Source organism: Plecotus auritus (assembly GCF_963455305.1).
Source record: "Plecotus auritus genome assembly, chromosome: 3".
Classification (NCBI taxonomy): domain Eukaryota; kingdom Metazoa; phylum Chordata; class Mammalia; order Chiroptera; family Vespertilionidae; genus Plecotus; species Plecotus auritus.
This window is the reverse complement of record NC_137772.1, coordinates 104,346,582-104,371,199: the sequence shown is the minus strand read 5'-3', so window position 1 is coordinate 104,371,199 and position 24,618 is coordinate 104,346,582. Positions and strand designations below refer to the sequence as shown.

General features: G+C 42.1%; 1 pseudogene across 1 annotated transcript; it reads left to right on the top strand.

The window, feature by feature from the left end:
* Positions 1 to 998: 998 nt before the first annotated feature.
* LOC308244108 (eukaryotic initiation factor 4A-I-like) lies at positions 999 to 24,573 on the top strand (annotated as a pseudogene). The gene is made up of 2 exons: positions 999 to 1,014; positions 23,582 to 24,573. The product of its transcript is annotated as a eukaryotic initiation factor 4A-I-like (transcript).
* The last annotated feature ends 45 nt before the right edge of the window (positions 24,574 to 24,618 follow it).

Sequence of the window (24,618 nt, the reverse complement as noted above, 5' to 3'; positions counted from 1 at the left end):
CCTCTCAGGACCTTAATGTACCCATACACCAGAGAGTTTAACTCTGTTTAACTCCTTAGTCCCTTCTAGCTCTGAGAGTCTAGGATGGTCACAATGCTAAGTGTACAGAACCGCTTAACATCCTCTTTGTCCTCCTGATGATATTCTAAAGTTGTGTTTACATTCTCCTTGCCATGCCATACTGTTACAGAATTTATCAGGTGACCGAAGAACACACTGGAGTACTTGGAGACACAGGAAAAACCCATTTGTTTTTAGATGTTTCACGTGTACTGGTACAGTGACTCAGGGAGACTGTTTTTCTCCAAATCCTGAGCAAGCCAATATGGAGGGAGCTTTCCCTACCCTTTGGTTTCTTTGTCCCCCAAATATGGGTCATACTTCCGGACCTTTCACGAGCTTTGCAAAAAATCCCGTGTGTTGGGATGGGGGCCATGAGACCACACCTAAAAGCCTGGCCTGGTGCCAGTGCTGATAACCCTGTCTGGGGGTTGTGTATTGTTCATGGTTTATGGTCTCTCTAAAATGGGAGTAGTACTTAGGTAAACAGGTCTTGCAGGACCAGATAATTAAAGAAGGGGCAGTGACCCAGCCGTGGGCAAACTATGGCACGCGTGCCGGATCCGGCTGTTCTATCCGGTTCTCTTGCTCTCCCCTCCACTCCTTTACTTTGAATTTATATTAGTTCACACAAACACTCCATCCATGCTTTTGTTCCGGCCCTCTGGTCCAGTTTAAGAACCCATTGTGGCCCGCGAGTCAAAAAGTTTGCCCACCCCTGGACTAGACTATAGGCTAATAAGAATGTGCATTAGTTTACTGGCACAGATACAGATTGCTAGCCCCCCAAAAATGTCTTATTTTTCCCCATCAATACCACACCTCAAGTGATTCTATGGCCAGATCATAAATCCCAGACATTGGCACTGAAGACATAGCAAGAGATAAAATGTCTTTCCAAATTTGCCTAATACACCGATTTAAAAAAAACACAAAACATGGTGCCTGTTTCAGGTAGGTTTATTTTGGAGCAGGGCTTCTTAGTTTTGGTCAAACATATGGCCTGGCAATTCCACAGCACCCACTAAGTGTTTATTTTCTCCACTGATGTATAGTAATTTTAATAAAAGTCCTGTACTAGCCCTCATCCTAGGTGGTAAGCCAGCCCCACCTGTCTTCCTTACATACTGTTGAACACAGATGCCTTCCAGTAACTAAAGTCATTATTTTGTCTTCATAACCTTTCTGCTTGTGCTCCAGGTAGCTGTTGCAAAATGATGTATATTTAGAAACATGATGTCAGTTATTTCTTATTTTGCCATCTTTGAGATGTCATGTGACTTGGATTTTCCAGCAAAATAGATTCCTGTTGGCACCACTCCCCATTCTAGACACACAAAAGACAAATGGATTAAAGGAATCCCACTGCTTTATCTGTGTTTCATCTTCTTCAAAATAAGTAAGCCCACCCACACACCTGCCACTGGAAATGAGCTAAGAACAGCTAAGTGATGCTTTACTCCTCACTCACCCTGTGAAAAGATTTTTTCTATCTGAAACTGAGCTTTAAATTGCATTCAACCTGCCAAATTAAGTGAGGACACTTTCACCAAAATAAAAATAGAAACCAAAATATTCTGAGTATTCATTTAAGAACCAGATTGCATGTAGTTAACAATTCTGACATGAGAGTGCTCACTGTATTTTGTCAACTTGACAAGGAACTGCTCCTTCCCTTTGTGAAGCTGGCAGACATAAGAATAGAGAGTTGGATATTTATATTCCTTTGTTTCAGTTTTACAGAGGGGTAAATTTTATATACTGATTATCTTGAGGGAAAGCTTGCATCATAAAATGGGAGCCTTTTAAAATGTGCTGTTAAGAAGGTAATAAAAATTATTTTGCATATTAAGAACTAGAGATATGCTAGAAAAATATTAACCTTCACAGTGTGGAAAGGTCTAATCTTGAGACAGTTCTCCTGAAGGTCAGATTATAATGACATCCTTTTCTCCCTCCCCCTTTCCCTGCAGGATCTGAAGCTTTATTTTCCCTCTCCTATACCAGCAGGCAGGCTATGCCCAGCAGTGGAACTAAATGAAGATGAGAAGGACAAATGGCCCACACTGGAGGCACAAAGGCAGAATTCTGCAGGCACAAGCACTAGAGAAACTTAGTTATATCCTTCTTATCTCCCTAAGAAGTTTTTAATTTTCTACTAGTGGAAGTTATTCTTTTTTCTATTTTTTACTTCATGTGAAAAAGTAGATGAGTAAAGAAAACAACAATCATACAAATAAAAAATCTGCAGTGTTTTTCATGTAGCCCTCATTTTTTCTGGCTCACTGTCCCTAGTTAGAAATCAAATGTTATCGGTGAATCAGTCTTGTAAAAGTCAAGGCTCTTGGTTGCAATGCCAGAGCCTGCCGGCATCAGTCGAACAGTACCTGCAAGGCAGGGAGAGGATGAGAAAAGACAGACAGAAAACAGAATGGGGTCGGGAGGACTGTAGCACTTCCCGCTTACAGTCCCGAGTTTATTTTTCACCATACTTTATATAGGGTCAGTTACATTCCATACAATACATTATTCCTATAATGTGGTAAGCATAATTATACCCCTTTGTTTTAGGTTTCCTACTGACCTTTACACAAAGCTCCTTATCTTGGCTAAGATTCCAACGGCTATACCTGTACATACACCTTTGACGCCACCTAAGTTCCTTTCCATCAGATAATCTAGCCATGCTTCTTGCTAAAGGATAATTACGCTTATACATTAACTGTGCTTGAAGGTTAACTAAGCTCTAGGGGGCAGAATATGTGATTAATAAACTATTGTGCTTAAGGATCTCTAAGCCTAAGGGGGGCAGGATGCATGACTAACCTTGGGAACAGGCAGGCCACTTTGTGAAACCTGCCCTCTCAGGACTTTGTCAACTGAGGTCGCTCCCAACATTGCAAGCAATGGGACAAAATATCACAAACTTAGTAAAGTGGAAAGGCATTTATTGAGAGAATATTGTGTTACTCACTCTATCAACAGGAAGACTATGTAGCCCAGGCTGAGAAAATGGGCAGGACCAGAGTAGAGTGAAAAGCAGGGAACCAGAAACGTTCTGTCAGGATGCCACCAGGATTATCACCACCAACAACAACTCACAGTGCCACCACCCTACAATTCATGTCCTTTGTTCTAGAATTTTAACACTAACCACTGCTATTGCTGAGCTCTGCAAAATTATCAAAGTAGCACCAGGAAGCATTTTTCACAGGGTCTGTGACTTTGTGTCTTTCTCCCAGGAACATTGAAATGTTTAAGCCTAGGTCATGGAGGCATATATACCACAGCACCAGGGGACAGGGAGAAGTGTCTGGCCATTTCAGCTTCTATAATAGGAAGTGAGGCCTATTTACACTTTGGGGATTTCCCACAACTAAAAGGGTGTTTGGATGCCAAGTAGCCAAACAATAGCAGATGTCTAACATAGTCCAGGACTCTTCCTGATATCTACATATACTCTTCACTTGAAAATTTCCTGCCTGGTATAATGCAGTGTGTCCCAGTCAAGACATTCTCATCCCCTTCCAGAAGAGGAAGGCGACCCTCAGCCTTGCCAGTTATTGCCATTAGATCAAAGTCTAAAATCTCTGCGTAATGCTTTTTCCTTGATTTCTATTGAATACCTATTTAATATTCTGCAACCTGTGACCTAAAATATAAAGTTAACTGCTGGAGGCAAAGACCAACAGTAGTTAGCATAATAAATGCGAGAAGTCCATCAGAAAGCTGATGGACTTCAATATTCAGCAGGGCTGAACAGCTGAAGGCAATTCCCCTAACCTGGTAATCCTTTATTGTTTACCAAACCTTACCACTGATGTGTGTTTGCTTTGCTAAAGGGCATATGTATATTCTAGTAAATAAAAGCGAAGGTGCCAGGGGGTCTTGACCAGCATCTAGAAGGGTTTGGGAATCTGGAGAAGGGGCTGTGGTAAATTAATAAAGAGTCTAGAGATGAAACATAATTTTGGAAGGCATTTTGGGGAGCCAGAGGAGACTTAGCTAAAGAAACCAAGTCTTCCTGTCTCTCTGGAGCTTTTTATTAACACAAATTGTCCTAAAGCAAAGTAGATATACATATCAAAGGCAAGGTTTAGTATACAGAATCCATTGTCAGATTGGAGGAACTGCCTATGGCTGTTCAAATGTTTGGCCAGTAGGAGGCAATAACATGTAGATTGAAATGCCCTCCGCTGTCTGGCAGCAAGCAATCATTTATGCATCCTTTTCAGGTTTGGGGAAATGTCATTAGCCATTTCCAACAGGTAATAATATGTATTTTCCAGCCCTTGCTGAAGGCTCAAGGTCCACCAACCTTTTGATGAACTTCTCGCATTTATGACCTGCTGGAATTAGCTTCCAGCACAAAGGTGATGGAAAAGTCAGGGAGCTTTGCCACTAGAGTGAAGCCTCTGCCTGGCTTCCCCCAATGCCTTCCAAATTTATAATTCTTGTCTAGTGCATCCATTTATGTGCAGTCCCTTCTCCAGATCCTTGAACTCTTGCTGCAAAAGACTGCAGCAGTTAACCAACAAAATTTATTTTAAAATGACATGGGAAAGAGATAGGAAAGAAGAAAATTAGTTAAAATATATAAATCCATACATGATATAGCAAGGAAGAAAATACTAGTAATGAGATATACAGATAATTAAGATTTCTCCCCTCTATCAGATTGAAATAGAGAGTTCATTCTTACAGAGGGGTAGATTTTATATACTGTTCATTTTCCCTTTGTCTTCAACCAGCACTGTAACTGGTGTGGGCTCTTTAGCCAAATGGATAAACCGAACCTTCTTTTTTCCACCTGGAGGGTCTCAGCCCTGTGGCTTAGACTGGGGTGGGTGTGAGGGCACTGTAGTTTTTCATTAACTTTTACTACCCAATAGCATAAAAGTAGAATGTTGCTCCAGAAATTATCTACACTGATCTCTGTCTTTTGAGTAAGTGAAACCCTTTTTCTCCTTAATAGTCAGAACCCATCATTCCAATTACAACCATGCTCCTCCTTTTCCTCTGTTCTCCCAGAAGTATGAGTGGCTTAAAGTGATCAACCTTAACTTCCAATTAAACTGAAACCTATTGTTATACCCTCTGGAAAAAGCATTTCTCCATGGGGTACTAAAATTATTAAACTGATAGACTCCAGAGCTACAATGACAGAAATAAAGTTTTATAAGTGGGTCATTAGATGTACTAGGTAGTGAATCACCCCTCTTCCAGTTCATCATTCATAGATATACACATCCTAACTAAGGGAGAAAGAGCAGCATATTTCACTTGCCAGTTCAGATAGCATTTTGAATTTAGTAAGATAGTAGCCAAATTCACAAGGTATTAGCACTAAAATTGAGTATAACAGAGTCCATTGCACCATGCTATAAAGCTAACTGCTTCTAGTGCTAAAGATATAAATTCAGTAAATTCCATGGGCACCAACCATTGCCTCATTTATTTTACTGTAGCTTAACATCCAATTTGTCCTTCCTACATAATAGTCCTTGCTTCATGAGTTATAAAACTAATTAATATATCTGCCAATTATTTAGGATACCTATCCTGACTGTATAAAATACATCTATATATCTATCTGATAGATTGTCCCTCCCCCCAACTGGTGGGCGGAGTTATGACATAACTTGCGTCTGCCACTGGGACATCCCCGAGACATTCAACCACCAATCAGCATGTGCCCAGTGCCCTGGGTCCCACCCCTTCCCATTCTGCCCTGGGTCCCACCTCTTCTTGTTCCTCCCCTCAAAAGGCGTCTTCACCACTCCACATGTTGCTGTCTCTTCCAGCCCGGTTGGGTCCCTCCTTCTTCTCCTCCCCCTCCTCTAATCCTGGTTTCTCTACATCCTCCATAGTGAATCTCACTTGTTAGTGTGGAATAAACTTCCTCTTTAACATGTCTTGGTCTCCGACTCCCATTTCCTGCCCCTCAAACCTTACACTATCTATCTATCATCTATCTATCTATCTATCTATCTATCTATCTATCTATCTATCATCTATCTATATAGGAACCTGGTAAATAAGCATGTCCAGAAACATACTGGACCTACTGTGAGATAGATCTGGGTCAAAACTCTATTATCTGGCTTTTTAAAATCTCCACTCTTCCTGGTAGGCCTCAGTGGAATTTGGAGTCACCAGAAATTAGCCTGAGTTAGAACCTTTGTGAAGTATTCCCTGGAATATCTAGGTATGTGTCTTTCCCCAGGGTCCACTACCACGGTAAATGGCTATGAGCCCTTAAAGGAAAATTATTGCCTTCCTTAGGGGTCCCAGATCTGCCTTCATTCAAGGGATTCCAAGTATATGAAGTAGTATGGGAATTGGGTAAGGAGCAATGACTTACAAGCTCAAGTCAGGCTTCTTACCACCACACTTAGAGATATTTTTGTTTTTTACTTAAATACATAAAGACAAAAACATGGCTGCTTCCAATTAGAGATTCCATGATCAATTATCCACTTCCAAAATCTGTATGGTCACACTCTTCCAACTGACCATGATTCCAGATGCTCATTAAGGCAACCACAACACTTTACCTGTGCCAATCAAATGCCATTACTTGGCTTGGGCATCTGGGTATTTCCTATCCCCACTGAGTTTATGAAACCATTCGCCCTGAAGCACTTCCCATTGCAATTTGAACCTACAAAAAAGAACCCCTAAACCACTTCTCAAAGGTGCTCACCTCTTTAATGTATTATTCAAGGCCTTGGTAAAGAAAGTTTCTCCTGAGACCTCTCAGAGGGTATACTTATAGGAGTCTCACTTGATTATTTTCTGACAGATCAAGTCTATTTACACTAGACCCCGGTGGAACCAAGTTTTCATTCAACAGGCAAGTCATTTAGAATCATTTCTAGCCACTGGGTTCAGGACACAGGATCCAGAATCTCTGGGGTGTGGGCCTGCATTGATACTTTCAATCTGATCTGTAATTACACTCTCTCTTCCTTGATAGAGCTTCTTCAGAAATCATTTCCCAGCAGATTCTGCTGACATAAATTAGCAAAGGACTGTAGTTCTTATCATACATCACCTTATGCTAGGTTTGCCTTTGTAATTTCCCAAGCACCCACTTCTCTATCATCCATACTCATAAAATGCAATCTGGTTCCAGCCTTAGTGACATTACTAGGGTAGGTGAAACAAAGGTACTATGAAATAAATTCCCCTTTTTTTCATTTCTTAAATCATTTTTCATTTTTCAATTATAGTTGATATACAATATCATATTAGTTTCAAGTGTACACCCCAGTGATTAGACACTATAACACTTACTAAGTGATCATTCCCCCAAATTTTATACACATCTGATACCATACCTGGTTATTATAATATTATTGACTATATTCCTTATGCTGTAATTTACACCCCCATGACTATACTATAACTACTAAATTACACTTCTAAATCCCTTCACTTTTTTCACCCATTCCTCCAACCACCCTCCCATCTGGCAACTGTCTCTGTGTCTATGAGTCAGTTTCTGTTCTGCTTGTAAGTTTATTTTTAGATTAACATCCAATTTGTGATAGATATGTGTTTATTGCATTTCATTGTTCATATTTTTATCTTTTTTTTCTTCTTTTTCTTACAGAAGAACCTTTAACATTGCATGTAATAACTGGTTTGGTGGTGATGAACTCCTTTAGCTTTTCCTTGTATGTGAAATTCTTTATTTGACATCAATTCTAAATGATAGGTAGAGTAATCTTGGTTGTAGGTCCTTGCTATTCATCACTTTGAATATTTCTTGCCACTCCCTTCTGAACTTCAAATTTTCTGTTAAGAAATCTGACAGTCTTATGGGAGGTCCCTTGTAGGTAACTAACTGCTTTTCTCTTGTGGTTTTTAAGATTCTCTCTTTGTCTTTAATGCATGGTATTTTAATTATGATGTGTCTTGGTGTGGGCTTCTTGGATTCATGTTGTTTTTCCTGAATTTCCTGGACTTAAATGTCTATTTCTTTCATCATGTAAGGAAAGTTTTCTGTCTTTATTTATTTATTGGCTTGTTTGTTTTTAGAGAGAGAATGGAAGGGAAGGGGAAAGACAGAGAAACATCAATGTGAGAGAGACACATCAAATGGTTGCCTCCCACAGTGCCTGACCAGGGTGGGGATCAACCCTGCAACCCAGGTATATGCCCTTGACTAGAATCTAACCCACGACCCTCCAGTCTGCAGGCTGACATTCTAACCACTGAGCAAAACCAACTAAGATTCATCTTTATTTTTTCAAATAGGTTTTCCATTTCTTGCTCCTTCTCTTCTTCTTCTGTCAACCCTATGATGCGAATGTTGGTATGCTTAAAGTTGTTCCAGAGGCTTCTTACACTATCTTCATTTTTTGGATTCTTTTTTTTTTTCTGTTCTGATTGGGTGTTTTACGCTTCCTCATATTCCAAATCACTGATCTTATTCTTGGTGTCCTCTACTCAGCTATTGATTCTGTGTAAATTATTCTTCATTTCAGTTAATGTAGCCTTCATTTCTGACTGGTTCTTTTTCATGGTTCCTAAGTCCCTTTTCATGCTGTTAAAGTTCCCACTAAATTCCTTGAAGTTATCACTAAATTTCTTATAATAATATCTGGTAGTTTTCTTGCTTCCATTTCATTTAGTTCTTTTTCTGGAGATTTCTCCTTTTCTTTTATTTGTGACATGTTTTCTTGTCTCCACATTTTGGCTGCTTCCCTGTGTTTGTTTCTATATATGAGGTAAAGCTGCTACATCTCCCATACTTCATAGAATGGTCTTGTATAGTAGGTGTCCTGAAGGGCCCAGTGGTGCAGCCTCACCAGTCATTTGAGCTGGGTGCTCCAGATGTACCCAGGTGTGGGCTGTGTGCACTGTCCTATTGTAGTTGAGCTTTGATTGCTATTGACATCACTGGGAAGAATTGATCCCCAGACTAATCAGCTGTGAGAACCAACTGCAACTACACCGGGAAAGCTGTGTGCAGGTGTCAACCCTATAGAGCAGGACTTACTTCAGTGGGGCTTTGGTTCTCACAGAGTCCATCCATTGGTTGTGTTGCTCATTGATGTGGTAGGATTGTAATCCAGCATGACCTGAAGATCTTCACCAGGTGCACTGGCTCTAGGGCCTCCTGGGAGGTTCAAAGTTAGCCGTTGCCTGTGCCCTGCCTGGGGCCATGCCCTGCCTAGAGCCACCTGGCATGAGCTAGTGAAAAATCTGCAGATAGCTGCTATTTATGATGGGTATGGATATGTCCAGGAGAGGCCAAGCCATGGACCAAGGCAGGTGGCCACTAGTGCCTAGCAAAAGGTACGGAGCTTGCTGAGGCCAGTTGTTGCTTACTTGAGATATTTTAGTAAAGTCTGAAACATGAGGCAAGAGAGGCCAGTTGTATGAAAAAATAGTGGAAATGGCTTGGATGAGTCTGCAAGTTGGGTGAGTCAGGTTCTCAGGCAATCACCAGGTGAACTGTGTGAGCCAGGTTGATGGAGAGTCAGATATGACTCTATCCTGCCAGCTCTGTGGGGGAGGGCTCATCAAAGGAACAATGGTCTCTGCCAGAAATTTTGTATGGCAGAAAACTAACTCCTCAGCCCTGATGCTGGACAATTCAGTTCCTTCTTGTATGTTCCTGGTGCTTTTCAAGCTGCTGCTTCAGTGCTGGAGCTCAGAGGGAGTGAGTTCAAATAAGTCCATGCATGAGCCCTTTAAGAGGAACTGCCTTGGCCTCCAGAAGCCTTCTGTCTCCCTAAGCTTCAATCTCTGCTGGGTTTTACAGGCCAAAATTATGGAGAATTCTCTTCCTGGCACTAAAACCCTGGCTGAGGGGTCTAATGTGGGGCTAGGAGCCCTTTGCTTCTCAGGGGGCACCTCTGCAGGCAAGATATCCATCCCTATTAAAACACACCACACATGGGTGTGGGACCAGTTCATTCGGTACCTCTGCCCCTCCTACCAGTCTCAGTATGGCTTCTTTAATTCCCTAGTAGTAGGAATTCCATTCAGCTAGATTTCAGGAGGTTCTGAAGATTAGTTGTATTTTTTTATATGGATGTGGGAGGATTTTAGTATCATGTTCACCTACACCACCATCTTGATTGGAAGCCCTCCCCTTGTTTTCTGAAATCCAAAATGCTTATAGAAATATTTTTGCATATTTTAAAAATATGTTTTTATTGATTTTAGAGAGAGGGAGAGAGAGAAATATCAATGATGAGAGAGAATCATTGATTGGCCACCTTCTGCATGCCACCCACTGGGGATCAAGCCCACAACTTAGGCATGTGCCCTGACCAGGAATCAAACCATGACCTCCTAATTCATAGGTCAATGCCCAACCACTGAGTGACACTGGCTGGGCATTTTTTTTTTTTTTTTTTTTACAGAATTTTCAAGTCCTCTGAATTGAGAGGATGACCCTGGACAGCAAAACCACTATATTCCTAGAAACTGTCCTGCAACATTTGTTTCAGTAACCTCTTCCCTGTGTGGAAACCTCCCTCCTTCTATGCTTCTGTGTCATTTCATTCTCCTAATTTTGCTTTTCTTCCTCAGTTTCTGATCATTCCGCACTATTCCAAGATGACCTTTTATCTTCTCTATCTTCTTTCTTTTCTTTCATAGTTTGATCAATAGTCATTTTTTTTTCATTTATAGCTACATGCTTAGCCTTTATCTCTCTTTTAAACTCCATTCCCATATTTCCAGCTGCATGCCAGACATCTCAAAGTTGCCACTGCAACCTAATACCTCTAAGATTAACCCCCTCTTCTTCCCACAAAAGAAGCTCAGCATCAGCCAGGTTATGTTCTTGGAATCATATTTGAGTTGTTCTCCCTCATTCACACATTCCCTCTATGCCATTTCCTTTCAAATATCACCATAAAGTTTCCAGAATCCATCTTATTTCCTTGATTATGTAATTTCTGCTAAAGCATTTTCAAAGGCTTCCCATTGCCTTGAGGAAAAAATCTCTAGAGTTTAAAATTTTAGGCTACTAGTGATCTACTGACTCTTTTTCTAACCCTATCACTCTCTAAAACAGATGTTCAGTTTATCTGATGACTTCCAATGTAATCTCAGTTCCTATTATTTCTCATATTCACCCTTTGTAAATTGACTTCGTAAATCATCTCTGGTCATGCTATTCCCTCCTTGTAACTCCAAACCCTCCCCTCTCAGCTGGATGTGTAAAGAACCCAAGAACTTCAGGATAGATAAAAAGCCCAGAGGGAGAGATGCAACAATTATATGTTGATAATGTCCTTGACAGGGTATCCTATGCTTAGCCATCTCCTTTCTTAAGTAACAGGGAATAGGAGGGAAAGAAAATGACAAAAACCTCTGGTTAGATGTCTGGGAGACTTAAGCAGAGGGAATATGTGCCCTGTGCCCAGTAGAACCCTGAAAATTGCCAAGATCCCAGTGTCCCCAACCTCAATGTGTATGGGAGAACAGACATAGCAGTGGAGTGGGAATCTAGAACAAGAGCCTTAAGTGGTCTCATAGAGGGCTTAAATGCACATTCAATATCAAACAAGAGAATGATTTCATTGTGCCAAAGAGCATTTCAAAAGCAAACAGCATGGAAGACATGATTTGGTCCTGAAAGCCCCTTAGTGGTTGACAGCATTCTTATAGTGTGAACAAGAAAGATACAACAATTACCTGTGTGAAATGGCCCAAGACCTGGGGAAAAGAGAACCTCATATGATGCTAGAGTGGTTCAATGACAAAAATTCACATAGCATATGACCCTTCTCAGGGCCTGAATATCATATAAAGCCACTTACTCTACTTCTCTCAGCCCCATCACTCCTCCCATTAACTCTACCTGGGTGGGGGAGGACAAGGGTTCTAAATTGATGAAGATGTAACATCTGCTAGCTAGCAGAGTGGGAACTCTGAACAGAACTTAAACTCAGTTACAAAAAAATTTAAAAAGTCATTTCTTACCTATATCTGCATATTATGTATATATACATTTTTCAAAAAGTCATAGATCATCAATATGTGTCTTAGTCCATTTGGGAAGCTATAACAAAATACCATAGACTAGGTAGTTTATAAACAACAGAAATTTATTTCCACAGTTCTGAAGTCTAGGAAGTCTAAGATCAAAGCACCAACAGATTCCTTGTCGGGTAAGGACTCGCTTCCTGGTTCATAGATAGCAGTCTTCTCACTCTGTATTCACATGTGAAGGAAGGGCAAGGGAACTCTCTTAGGTCTCTTCTAAAACATCATTAATCTCATTCCTGAAGGCTTCACCCTTATGACTTAATCACCTCCCAACAGCCCCACCCCAAAATATTATCACTCTGAGAATTAGGTTTCAACACATGAATGTTTAGGGCACACAATTCAGGCCACAGCAATGTGGTTATAAAATGGTGAAAAAAAATAATCTCAGTAAAAGGAATTTGTGATTGAAAGAAACATTATTTTAAACTAGGGGCCCAGTGCATGAATTTGAGCACCTTGAAAAGAATTGTGGGCCATGAGGCTGCAGTGGCACAGGGGCAAGTCTTGGTCCATCCTCCACGCTCCCACCCAGCCCCTCCCACCGTGGCCCCCAGTCCCTTCTCTGCAGGCAGCCCCGCTCCTGCCACTGCCACTCCCATGCACTGATACACCAGCCCCAATCGCTATGCGCTGTCTCTCCCTCTCCCCTTCTTCTCTGAAATCAATAAAAATATATTTAAGAAAAATAAATACAGAATGTTAAAATACATAAATACCTATATATATAAAAGCCTAAGCAACCATTCAACCAGTCGCTATGACACACACTGACCACCAGGGGGCATACTCTCAGTGCAGGAGCTGCCCCCGGTGGTCATTGTGCTCCTACACTGGGAGTGCTACTCAGCTGACCAACAGGCACCAGATGCAAGGCTCACGGCTGACTGCCGCAGCCTGGAGACCGCAATGGAGAGGCAGCGAGCCTACTGAATGGCAGCAGAAGTGGCAGCAGGTGCAGTGGTGCTGGGATGAGCAGGAGCAGCAGGCAGGAGCAGCAGGCGGTTTCTGCCCAATCCCCACAGGCCAGGCCGAGGGGCCCCACTGGTGCACAAATCTGTACTGGGCCTCTAGTATAATATGTAAATATAAATATTATGTATTATATATTTATATGTATATTTTTATAACTTTTTATATTTGGGTATCACTTTTTAAGAATTTTAATGTGTATGTGTGTATGTATGTGTATGAATCAGTGGAAGACATACTGAGTTATGTAAAATTATTGACGAAAGCAGATTATTGATGTAGAAAACCAGCAGAAAATATAGGGACACATCTAATTATAAAGAATGGGAACTATAAGTGGAAAAGGGTGCATGAAGACACTGAAGCTGAGTCAACTCCAGGGAAGTTTCTAAGCTCTTCTTTCAAAAATAGCTGTTAAATATATTTCACTGCAATTGTATTTCAAATGATGTTAATTCTCTTTCCCTATGAGATTCCATTTTGCATAGAACCTAAATAAACTTCCTAAAATAAACTTTGCTGAGATTGGATTTAATTACCAGACCTAATTCTTCAGTAATGAAAATCAGCCAAACTGAGTGAAAATGCTGACTGAATAGAGACCTTTAGTGCCCTAGCTAACTGGAAGGGAACAAAAATTTTGATTAAAAAGACAAGCATTTCATCTTAAAATATCTAAAAATGAGACATGTGGAACCAAATAAATATATAATACTAGAGGCCCGGTTCATGAAATTCATGCACTGGGCGGGGGGGGGGGGGGGGGGGAGGGGTCCCTCAGCCTGGCTTGCACCCTCTTGCAGTCCGGGAGCCCTCAGGAGATATCTGACTGCCGCGGAGGTAAAAGATACTCCCGCCACTGCTGCTATGCTTGCCAGCTGTGAGCCCGGCTTCTGGCTGAGTGGTGCTCCCCCTGTGGGAGCACACTGACCACCAGGGGGCAGCTCCTGCATTGAGCATCTGCCCTCTGGTGGCCAGTGTGCATCATAGCAACCAGTTATTCCACTGTTTGGTCTATTTGCATATTAGACTTTTATTATATAGGATTGTTGAATAACACTTTCTCAATAAGCTTGTGGATTATCTTTTCATATTATAACATGTAATAACAAAAAGCACAGTTTTGCAGGTGTCTTTCTACACCTAAAATAAAATTTAATGTTTTTTTTTAAATAAATCTTTATTCAGATTATTACAATTATTTCTCCTTTTTCCCCCCATAGCTCCCCTCCACCCCTTTCCCACCCCACCTTCTGCCCTTACCTCCCCCCCACTGTCCTCATCCATAGGTGTATGATTTTTGTCCATTCTCTTCATGAACCCCCCATACCCCTTTCCCCCTGAGAATTATCAGTCCACTCCCTTTCTATGCCCCTGATTCTATTATATTCACCAGATTATTCTGCTCCTCAGGTTTTTAATTCACTTGATTTTTAGGTTCGCTTGTTGATAGATATGTATTTGTTGTTCATAATTTTTCTCTTTACTTTTTTCTTCTTCCTCTTCTTTAAGAATACCTTTCAGCATTTCATATAATACTGGTTTGGTGGTGATGAACTCCTTCAGCTTTTTCTTATCTGTGAAGCTCTTTATCTGCCCTTCAATTCTGAATGATAGCTTTGCTGGGTAGAGTAATCTTGGTTGTAGGTTCTTGCTATTCATCACATTGAAAATTTCTTGCCACTCCCGTCTGGCCTGCATAGTTTCTGTTGAGAAGTCAGCTGACAGTCGTATGGGTGCTCCCTTGTAGGTAATTAACTGTTTTTCTCTTGCTGCTTTTAATATTCTCTCTTTGTCTTTTGCTCTTGGCATTTTAATTATGATGTGTCTTGGTGTGGTCCTCTTTGGATTCCTTTTGTTTGGGGTTCTGTGGGCTTCCTGGACTTGTAAGTCTATTTCTTTCACCAGGTGGGGGAAGTTTTCGGTCATTATTTCTTCAAATAGGTTTTCAGTATCTTGCTCTCTCTCTTCTTCTGGCACCCCCATAATTCTGATGTTGGTACGCTTGAAGTTGTCCCAGAGTCTTCTTACATTATCTTCAACTTTTTGGATTTTTTTTTTTGCTTTTTGCTTTTTCGGTTGAGTGTTTTTTGCTTCTTTGTATTTCAATTCTTTGACTTGATTCTTGTGTTCCTCTATTCTGTTTCTGGGTCTCTGTATAATATTTTTTATTTCAGTCAGTGTATGTTTAATTTCTAGTTGGTCCTTTTTCATATCTTCGAGGGTCTCGTTATATTTATCGGCCTTTTCTAGGATATTCTTAAAAAGTCTTATAACGGTGGTTTTGAATTCTATATCCAGTCGTTTGTTTTCCTCCATTTCTTTCGTTTGTGATCTGATTCTTTGACCCCGCATTTTCACTGATTCCCTGAGTTGGTAAGGTAGATATTTGTGCTAGGTTTCCAATATGGCCCAGTGGGTCTGCTTCCCCAGTTAACCTGAGGTGGACACTCTTGGTGCACCCCTTTGTGGACTGTGTGTACAGCCTTGTTGTAATTAAGTCTTTATTGTTGTTGGTATAACTGGGAAGAATTGACCTCCAGGTCAGTTGGCTGTAAGGATCAGCTGTGTCTATGCTGGGAGAAGCCCGGTGCTGGAGACAGCCCTATAGGATTAGACTTGCCAAATTGCAATAGCCTCTGTGCTCAGCTTGGATGGGGTGGAGCCTCAGTCTTGGCTTCCTGTCAGCCCCGCCCCTGCGCGCACGTGCGCTTTCAGTCCTCCGCCTTCCCCAGCTCGAGTCTCTGCCTGAGAGTCCAGACTCCCCCCACAAGAGCGTGGGTCCCCAGGGGCTCGCCTGGAATCAGGGTTCACTGCAGTCAGAACTGGGGCACAGTGCCGTCAGGAGCCTCTGACTCCCCTCCACCAGGGAAAGCCCGCGGCAACCTCCGCAGCCCTTGTGCGCACCGGCGCGGGCGCGCTTTCAGTCCTCTGTCTTCCCCGGCTCCCGAGTCTCCGCCCGAGAGTCCAGACTCCCCCCACAAGAGCGTGGGTCCCCAGGGGCTCGCCTGGAACTGGGGTTCACTGCAGTCAGAACTGGGGCTCAGTGCAGTCAGAATCCTCTGACTCCCCTCCACTAGGGAAAGCCTGTGGCAACCCCCACAGCCTTTGTGCGCACCGGCACTCGCGCGCGTGTGCACTTCCAGTCCTCCGCCTTCCCCGGCTCACGAGTCTCCGCCCGAGAGTCCAGACTCCCCCCACAAGAGTGTGGGTCCCCAGGGGTTCGCCCGGAACTGGGGTTCAGTGCAGTCAGAACTGGGGTTCAGTGCGGTCGGAGTCTTCCTTCCCCCTTCCGCCAGAGGAAGTCAGCCAGGCTCTCAGCCGCCCTTCCTCTCTGCGCGCACAAAGCCCCTTTGCCGTACCTCCAATTCTCTGTGAGCTTTTCTCCTTCCTTCTAGTTGTAGAATTTTCACTCAGCCTGCTTTCCTGTGGTTCTGGATGGTGTCCGTTCTTTTAGTTGTAGTTTTGAAATTGTTGTGCGAGGCAGCAGTTTAGGTGTTTACCTATGCCGCCATCTTGGTTTCTCAAAATTTAATGTTTTTTAAAACCCACATAATAGGCATTTTTATTAGTCATAAAAACAATTTCTTACACTTTCCAGGTTAGTTTTACTGCAAAGGTCACCTTCTGGTAATTGGTGCAGTATTATTGTATGGCACAGCTTGAGTTGGCAAGACAATGTTGGAGTTTCTAAATGGAGTTGCATTTGTCCTTACAAAGTAAATTGCCTCCATTGCAATGAACTGCAATGATTTGTGATCTCAAATATGAAAATCTCATAATTCTTCCCTTTGCAAAGCCATCCTACAATCAACAATTAACATACTTGTTGGAAGAAAGATCACTATACTGATATTATTAATTCAATGTCACACTAAAATCAAGTTGATTATTATTACTATAACAAATCTTGAAATTAGCATGTAGCCTTTAACTAGGAAAAACATATGACAAGGTTTCTCAAAAGGGTGGCCGAATAGACGGATGTGTCCTGCAGCTTCTTACAGAGTAGATAGAAGGAACAACTAAATTGAATAACATCCACCTGGAATTGGTGACTTAAACACAGCTGGTGAGACAATCCTCAGCTGGAAAGGGTAGAGGAAACCTGAAGAACAGTAGGATCAGTGTTCTGGGATGGAGAGAGGAAAGCACAACCACTAGGACAAGGGGGTCAGAAGGAACCTGTGCTGCACCAAGTCTGCGTCCCTTGGGGACACGGTAAGACTAAACTGTGGAAGGGGGTCCACAGTGCTACTGGCAGCCAGGTAATATAGATCTAAGTCCACAGTCATGAGAGTCTATGCCCAGAAAGGCAGCCTGAAGAACTGCTCAAGCCACATGGTACTGAGGGGAGAGAAACTTGCAGTGGTGCGATTGTTTTGCCTTTATATTTTCCTGGCTTTTATTTGCTAAACCCACTTGCTAGGACCTTTAAATTACAAACACTCAGGAGCAGTGGATCACTGGGAACTTCAACACGGTGCTGACTACCTAACAGGAAACTGAGAAGTGGCAGACAGAACAGTAGAGGGGTCTTAAACCAGCCGCCTTGTGACATAAAAACTGGGCTGAAATGAATGAAACCTCACTTTTTTCTTTTTTATCGTTTACTTTAAAAAATTGTTTTTCTGTATATATTTTTATAATCTTTTATTTTTGTATGTTTCTTCATTCTATTTTTATTTTTCTCATTGTTTTCTTTTCTTTTTTTTTCCACCTTTTTCTTCCTCACATTTCCCTTTTGCATCCTGTTTCTCTTCTCTTATACCTGCTTTAGTTTTTCTCTCTCCTTTCTGTTTACCTCTTGTTAAAAAATGATCTTCTTTACTGCTTTATTGACATGTTATTATTATTGTAGTCTGTTGGCTTACTCATGTATCTAATTTCCTCTCCCCTTCTCCAAGTCCATGCACCCTTCTATTTTCTCTTTCTTCATTAGCCAAATTTTTATGTCTTTGTTTTTCCTCTCCTCTCTTGCTCTCTTCTTGTCCTAATTGCTTAACTAGTTTCACTCAATAAGTTCAAGCCTACACTGAGTGGCCAGATTATTATGATCTCTGAATGCATAATAATCTGGCCACTCAGTGTATATTCATATAATAAAAGGCTAATATGCAAATTGTCCCCTTGACCAGGAGTTCGACCAGCAGGCAGGCCAGCCAACCACCCATGTCCCCTCCCCCTGGCCAGGCTGGCCGGACCCCACCCATGCACGAATTCATGCACTGGGCCTCTAATACACACACACACACACACACACACACTGAGTGGCCAGATTATTATGCATTCAGAGATCATAATAATCTGGCCACTCAGTGTATATGCTCTTTCCTCTATTCTCCTTTTCCAAAAATAGATAAATATATAGATAGATAAAGTTTTTAATATTTTTTTTTAAAAAATTTATTGATTATTTTGTTAATTTTCTTCTTATCCACTCATTCTCATTCTGCTTCCTCTATACTGAACCGTGGCCATTCCCCTATTCATTTAATTCCTTAACCTTACTTTCTGGATATAACTTCTGCCTCTACAGATTCTATCCCTCCTTTTTTCTGGATGTTTGTTGTTTGCATTTTTTGGCTTATTTGTTTGTTTTGCAGTGTTCGACCCCATATATGTATATTTTCCCCCTTATTTTGTCTTTCTCTCTTACTTTTTTTCATTTTACTGATATAATTGTTCCTCTATTTTCTCTTTCCTAATTCTCTTTTCTCTGGTGGTCACTTTTATTGGGGTTATAAGTGTCATGAGTACATTCATGTTTTGTTCCCTTTGTGTCATGTCTTATTGAGTTGTATTTTGTGTTGTTCAGTCAACGTGGCAGAGTGAGCCACGTAACCAGACAACCTGAGAAGAGACTCCATCCAGAAATGGACAATAACACTCAAAACCCAACTACAGCACAAGAACACAAATATCCCAAGTAGGGGGCATATCTAGAATAACCAGCCCAGAAGACCTGAGAGATTGCACCACTGTGTCCCACAAAATATCTACTATATAAGACAAACTCAAAATAATCTAGGTGACATAGGAGTTTGATATAATACACAGAAACAACCACAAAGGAAGAGCAAAAAGGAGGAGACAAAGAAACAGCCCTCATACAAAAGAAAAGAGGAATCACCAGAAAAGGAAGTAAAAGAAATGGAGGGAAACAATTTGTCAGAGAAAGAATTCAGAGCAATGGTCATAAGGATGCTGAAAAGGATGGAAGACAAATTCAACAACATGTGTAAGAATCAAGAGGAAATGAAGAAGAACCAAGAAGAAATGAAGAATGATATAGCTGCAAAAAAGAACACAATGAAAAGTATCAACAGTAGACTAGAAGATGAGGTCCACATCAGCGAGCTAAAAGAAAAGGTATAAAAAACACCTAGGACAAGCAGCAACTGGGAAGAAAATTAAAAAGCAAGAGGAGAGCCTAAGGGACCTTTGGGACAACATGAAAAGAAACAACATCAGCATAATAGGGGTGCCAGAAAGAGATGTAACAGCAAGGAATAGAAAACCTGTTTGAAGAAATAATGACAGAAAGCTTCCCTGATAATGGGAATAAAAAACTCACACAAGTTCAAAAAGCACACAGAGTCCCAAATAAATGGGACCAAGACACATCATAATTAAATTGGAAAACACCAAAGACAAAGTAAGAATCTTAAAGGCTTCCAGAGAGAGACAGAAAATTATCTACAAGGAATCTCCCATTAGACTACCAACCAATTTCTCAACAAAAACACACAGGGCAGGAGGAAATGGAATGAAATATACAAAGTGATGCAAAGCAAGGGACTGAATCCAAGAATATTATACCCAACAAGGCTATCATTCAAAATTGAAGGTGAAATCAGGAGCTTTACAGACAAAAAAAGGGGGAAGGAACTTTATTACCACCAAGCCAGAAATCCAAGAAATGCTAAAGGGGCTGCTGTAAAAGGAAGAAATAGGAATGGAAGAAGGAACACAGGCATAAAGAATACAAATGGTGACAAACAAGTACATATCAATAATAACCTTAAATGAAAATGAATTAAATACTCCAATCAAAGACATAGGATAACTCAGTGGATAAGAAAACATGACTTATATATCTGCTATCTACAAGAGACCCACCTCAGAACAAAGGACTCACACAGATTGATGGTGAAGGGATGGAAAAAATTTTTCAGGCAAATGGAAATGAAAAAAAAAAGAGCTAGAGTAGCAATAATTATATCTGACAAAATAGACCTCAAAGTGAAGGCCATAACAAGACATAAGGAGGGCCACTTCATAATACCAAAGGGAGCAATTCAACAAAAGGATATAACTTCTGTAAACATATATGCACCCAATACAGGAGCACCCAAATACATAAAAAAACTTCTAGAAGTTATCAAGGGTGACATTGACAGAAATACAATCATATTAGGGGAGGGACTTTAATACCCCATTGACACCACTGGATAAATCCTCTAAACAAAAAATCAGCAAAGAAATATCAATCCTAAATGACTCACTAGATCAGATGGAATTAATTGACATCTTCAGAACATATCACCCCAAAGCTACAGAACATACATTCTTCTCAAGTGCACATGGGACATTTTCACAGATAGACCACATATTGAGGCACAAGCAAAGTCTCTTCAGATTCAAGAAGATTGAAATTATATCAAACATCTTCTCAGATCACAATGGCATAAAATTAGAAATCAACTACAATAAAAACAATGAAAAAATCAAACACTTGGAGGCTAAATAGCATGCTATTAACAATTATTGGGTTACAAAAGAGATCAAATAAAAAATAGAAAGCATCCTGGTAACAAATGACAATGAAAACACAATTTAAAATCTATGGGACACAGTATAAGTAGTCCTACAAGGAAAGTTCATAGCTCCACAGGCCTACATAAAAAAATAAGAAAAAAATAGTAATAAATTATCTAAACCTTCAACTTAAAGAATTAGAAAGAGAGCAACAAGAAAAACTCAGAGCATGCAGAAGAAAGGAAATAATAAAGATCAGAGTGGAAATAAATGACAGAGACCAAAAAAAAAGGACAGTAACAAAGATCTATAAAACCAAGAACTGGTTCTTGAAAAGGTTAAACAAGATTGATGAACCTCTTGCCAGATTCACAAAAAAACAAACAAACAAAGAGAGAGGACTCAAATAAACAAAATAAAAAATTAAAGAGATGAAGTAACAACAGACATCACAGAAATACAAAGGATTGTAAAATATATATATATACTACAAACAACTCTACTCCAACAAATTGGAAAACCTAGACAAAATGTACATATTCTTAGAAAAATACAATCTTCTAAAACCCAATCAGGAAGAATAAAAAAAAAACAGAATAGGCCAATAACAACCCATGAAATTGAAGCAGTAATAAAAAAATCTTCCAGCAAACAAAAGCCCTCGTCAGGATGGCTTTACAGGAGAGTTTTACCAAACATTCAAAGAACTAAAACCTATCCTCCTCAGACTTTTCCAAAAAATTCAAGAGGAAGGAATATTTCCAAGCTCTTTCTATGAAGCTAGCATTATCCTAATTCCAAAACCAGATAAACACTACAAATAAAGAGAATTATAGGCCAATGTCCCTGATGAACATAGATGCTAAAATCCTCAACAAAATTCTAACAAATCTCATCCAGCATTATATTAGAACAATCATACAGCATGACCAAGTGGGATTTACACTGAGTGGCCAGATTATTATGATCTCTGAACTCATAATAATCTGGCCACTCAGTGTGTATATATATATATACTAGTGGCCCGGTGCATGAAATTCATGCACGGGTGTTCCTCAGCCTGGCCTGCACCCTCTCTAATCTGGGACCCCTAAAAGGATGTCCTACTGCCAGTTTAAAGGGATTGGGCCTAAACAAACAGTCGGACATCCCTCTGGCAATCCGGTACTGCTGGCTCCTAACCACTCACCTGCCTGCCTGCCTGCCTGATTGCCCCTAAACACTCTGCCTGCTGGCCTGCTTGCCCCTAAATGCCCCCACCAGCCTGATCACCCCCAACTGCCTCCCCTGCCAGCCTGTTTACCCCCAAATACCCCCCTGCTGGCCTGATCTTTCCCACCTTCCCTCCCCACTGGCCTGCTCACACCCAACTATCCCCCTGCTGGCTTGCTCACTCCAAACTGCCCCCCAGCTGTCCTGATCACCTCCAACTGACACCCACTGATGTCCTGCTCACCCCCAACTGGCCCCCCTGCTGGTCTGCTTACTCCCAATGGCCCCGCCCCTACCAGCCTGATCACCCACAACTGCTGTCCCATCCTGGCCTGATCACCCACAACTGCCTCTATCTCTGAAGAACGTCCAGAAGGTTTCCCAGTCTAATTAGCATATTACCCTTTTATTAGTATAGATAGAGGCCTGGTGCATGGGTGGGAGCCAGCTGGTTTGCCCTGAAGAGTGAAGGGAACTCTCACCCCGGATCAGGGTGGAGGTTCCCTTGGGGCATGGGGTGGCCTGGGCAAGGGGCCTGTGGTGGTTTGCAGGCTGGCCACGCCCCCATGGGGTGAGGGTCCCTGCTGGGGGGGGTGTGGCCAGCCTGGGTGAGAAGCTGAGGGCTGTTTTCAAGCTGGCCACACCCCCTTCAGGGTGGGGGGGGTCCCTGCTGGGGTGCCTGGCCGGCCTGGGTGAGGGCCTGATGGCTTTTGCAGGCTGGCCAAGCCTCCCAGCAGGGACCCTCACCCCATGGGGGTGTGGTCAGCCTGGGTGAGGGGCTGAGGGCTGTTTTCAGGCTGGCCACAGCCCCTTCAGGGTGGGGGGTCCCACTGGGATGCCTGGCCAGCGTGGGTGAGGGGCTGATGGCTGTTTGCAGGCTGGCCATGCCCCTCGGTGACCCAAGCTCCCAGCCCCTCCTTTTTATCTTTTCTTTTTCAGCGCCTCCTTGAGTGGAGGCCAGGGCCGGCTGGAAGCAGGTTATCTGGGATTTATTTATCTTCTATAATTTAAACTTTGTACCTTTGAGCGGAGGCCAGGACCAGCCAGGGCAGGCAGGAAGCTTGGCTTCCTCCATTGCCGGGGGCAACCCAAGCCCCCTGCTCACTCCAGCTCCGTGGCCACTTCCATCTTTGTTGGGTTAATTTGCATACTCACTCTGATAGGCTGGTGGGCGTAGCAGAGGTCCGGTCAATTTGCATGTTTCTCTTTTATTATATAGGATATTAGAGGCTCAGTGCATGAATTCGTGCATGGGTGGGGTCCAGCCAGCCTGGCCAGGGGGAGGGGACATGGGCAGTTGGCCAGCCTACCTGCTGGTTGAACTCCTGGTCAAGGGGACAATTTGCATATTAGCTATCTATACTAATAAAAGGGTAATATGCTAATTAGACCAAACATCTTCCAGACGACCTTCTGGATGTCCTTGCAGACAAAGCCATGGTGGCAGGGCCGAGGCAGAGATGGTTAGGGGTGATCAGGCTGGCAGGGGAGAGCAGTTAGGGGGATCAGGCTGGCAGGCAGGTGAGCAGTTAGAAGCCAGTGGTCCCGGTTAAAGAGGGTTATGATGTGATCGTACAAGACCAATCTGGGAGAGAAAAAACAGCCACTTTTGCCGTATCGATTCTGCAACAGATTGGATTGGATCTAAAGGCCACTCAGGCCTTAGTCCTGGCACCTACTAGAGAATTTGCACAGCAGATACAGAAGGTAGTCATGGCTTTAGATTACATTGGTGCCTCCTGCCATGCCTGCATTGGGGGTACCAACGTGCGTGCTGAGGTGCGCTGCAGATGGAAGCTCCCCATATCATAGTGGGCACCCCAGGATGTGTTTGACATGCTTAATCACAGATACCTGTCTCCCAAATACATCCAAGATGTTTGTACTGGATGAAGCTGATGAAATATTAAGCTGTGGGTTCAAGGACCAGATCTATAACATATTCCAAAAGCTCAACAGCAACACCCAGGTGGTATTGCTGTCAGCTACAATGCCTTCCAATATGCTTGAGGTAACCAAGAAGTTCACGAGGGACCCCATTCGGATTCTTGTCAAGAAGGAAGAGTTGACTCTGGAGGGTATCTGCCAATTCTATATCAACGTGGAATGAAAGGAGTGGAAGCTGAACACATAGTGACTTATATGAAACCCTCACCATCACCCAGGCAGTCATCTTCATCAACACTCAAAGAAAGGTTGATTGGCTGAGAAGATGCATGCCTGAGACTTCAATGTCTCTGTCATGCATGGAGATATAGACCAAAAGGAATGAGATGTAATCATGCGAGAGTTCCACTCTAGCTCTAGCAGAGGATTACCACTGATCTGCTGGCCAGAGGCAGTGATGTGCGGCAGGTTTCTTTAGTCATCAACTATGACCTTCCACCAACAGGGAAAACTATCCACAGAATCAGTTGGGGTGGATGTTTTGGCTGTAAGGGTGTGGCTATTATGGTGACAGAAGAAGACAAGAGGACTCTTCGAGACATCGAGACCTTCTATACCCCCATTGAGGAGATACCCCTCAATGTTGCTGACCTCATCTGAGAGGGGTTGGTCTGCTATCTCATCCCAGCCAGGGTTCTCAGTCCT